The following is a 2,500-nucleotide window of genomic DNA, read 5'->3' as shown; positions in this document are numbered from 1 at the left end:
TGGGGTGTTTGGGGTCGGGGTCATGGCGGGAGTCTGACCTTACCGCAACTTTCACGGAGAGGAGCTTTTTCTTGTGTTTGTCTCTCTGTTGGACCGCTCAAAGTGGGGAATCAGCCTTTAAATAAGCGTAACTAGTTCTCCTTAGGTTTATCTTGTGTGTCTGCGCGGGTGTGTCTTGTGGTGTGTGTGTATCGTGGGGGTATGTGGGCTGCCTGGGTGGGTGGCTGCTGTGTGTGGGCGTGTGGTGGGCGGGGGGGGGGGCGGGCGAGGGGGGGGGTGGGGCGGGGGCGGGGGGGGGGGGGGGGGGGGGGTGACGGCGGGGTGGTGCGCTTGTGGGGGGGTGTGGCTGTTTGTGTGTGTGGGGGTGTGTGCTGTTGTGTTCTGGGTGTGGTGTTGTGGTGCCCGGGGGTGGCTTCGCGTGGCCGCGGTTGGGTGGGGGGGGGGGCGGGTCGTGGGGGGGGGTGGGGGGGGTGGGGTGGCTGTGGGGGGTTGTGGTGTGTGTGGGTGCCGTGGTGGTAGGGCGTTGGGGGGGTGCGGGGCGGTGTGGGGTGGTGGGTGGTGTGCTATGCGTGGCGTGTGTGCTGCGTGGTAGTGTGTGTGCCGGTGGGGGGGGGGTCTGGGGGTAGTGCGCTTGTGGTGAAGCTGTGGTGTGTGGGGGCGGGTCGACGTGGTGTGTGTGTGTGTCTGGCGTTTTGTGTGTGTTGTGCTGTGTGTGTGTGCTGTCGTCAGGTGTTCTATTGTGTGTGCGTGCGTGTGTCGTGTGTCTGTGTGTCTATGGGGTGTGTGTGCGTGCTGTGTGGGGTCTGTGTGTCTGTCGTGTGCTGTGTGTGTTGTGGTGTGCGTGTTTGTGTGTCTGTGTGTCGTGTCTGTGTGTGTGGTGTGTGTATGCGTGTGCTGTGTGTGTGTGGTGCGTGGTGTGTGATGTGTGTGTGTGTCTGGTGTGTGTGTTGTGTGTTTGTGTGTGTGTGTGCGTGTGCGTGTGTGTATGTCGTGTGTGTGTGTGTGTGTGATTGTGTGTTGTGTCTGTGTGCGTCTGGTGTGATGTTGAGTGTGTATGTCGTGGTGTGTGCGTGCGTGCTGTGTGCGTGGTTTTGCGTGTGGTTTGTGTGTGTGTGGTGTGTTTGTGTGTGTGTGTGGTGTGTGTGTTTGTGCGTGTGTGTGTGTGTGTGTGTGTGTGTGTGTGTGTCTGTGTGTTGCGTGTGTCTGTGGTGTGCGTGTATGTGTCTGTGTCTGTGTGTGTGGTGTGGATCCGCGCTTCAAAGAGTTTTCGTTTGACCCTCTCCCAAAAAAAATAAATAATGCCGTTGTTGTGTATCAGAATCAGAAAGAGGGTTTCTTGCTGAGTGAAAGTAAGTTGGCTCTGGTGATTGTGTGCACTAGGCATTACATATTGAACATTAATATGAAGTTAACCAATAAATACCAGAAACAAATATTTACCTTATAGCTGTCAGAGCAGTAGAAGTCCTGTTTCTTTATTATGTTGAAAGAGGTCTCTCCAGTCAGTTCCCCTTTCGGTGGACCTTCTAGGACAGCTCAACGGGCTATATTTTCATTCTTTATTAATCAATTAATCAATCAGACTGAGTCGTATTCTGTTGAGTTTATAGAACAAATGAATTAATGTGGGTGGGTTTTGTGGTGGGCCGGGGGGGTCCCTGCTCTGTGTGTGTGGTGTGTGGTTTGTTTTGTGCGGAGGTGTGGTGTATATGGGTGGTGGGGCTGCGCGCCCCTGTGTGTGGTGTGCTGCGTGTGTGTGTGTGTGTGTGTGGCCTCTGTGTGTGTGTGTGTGTGTGTGTGTGTGTGTGTGTGTCGTGGGTGTGTGTGTGTGTAGGTAGGTGTGTGTGGTGTGTGGTGGTGCTGCTCTGTGTGTGTGTGTGCTGCTGCTGTACTGCTCTGTGTGTGCGCTGTGTGTGTTCTACTCTGTATGTGTGTGTCCGTGAGGGTGCGCGTAGGTGTACGCGTAGGGGCGGGTTCTGCCTTTTGTGTGTGTGGTGTGTGTGTGTGCTGCTGCTGCTGTCTGCTACTGCTATCTGGCCTCTGCCTGTGTGTGTCTGTCTGTCCTGTGTGCTGTCTGCTCTGTATTGTGTTGTGTTGCTGCTGATGTGTGTGGCGATGTGAGTGGGCGTGCTGCGCGTGTGTTATTGTGTGCTGCGTATGGTAGTGTGTGTCACTATGTCTGCTGTATGTTGATGTGTGTGTGGGGGTTTTGCTTGCTCTGTGTGTGTGTGTGTCTACTGTATGTGATGTGTGCTGTCTTGTGTTGTGGTGCTGTCTGTATGTGTGTGTGTTGCGTTGTGTTTTTTGGTGTGTCTGCGGTGGGGGGGGCGTCTCTCGTGTGGGGGGTGGGTGTTCTGTGTTTGTGTGTGTCTGTGTGTGTGTGTGATTTTCTGTCTGTCTCTGCTCTGTGTGTGTGTGTGTCTGTCTGTGTGTGAGTGTGATCTGTCTATGTGTGTGTGTGTGTGTGTCTTGTGTGTCATCTATCTGTATGTGTGTCCTC

This window comes from Perca fluviatilis, chromosome 11 (genome assembly GCF_010015445.1).
Source record: "Perca fluviatilis chromosome 11, GENO_Pfluv_1.0, whole genome shotgun sequence".
NCBI lineage: Eukaryota > Metazoa > Chordata > Actinopteri > Perciformes > Percidae > Perca > Perca fluviatilis.
Note: the sequence above shows the minus strand (reverse complement) of the source record.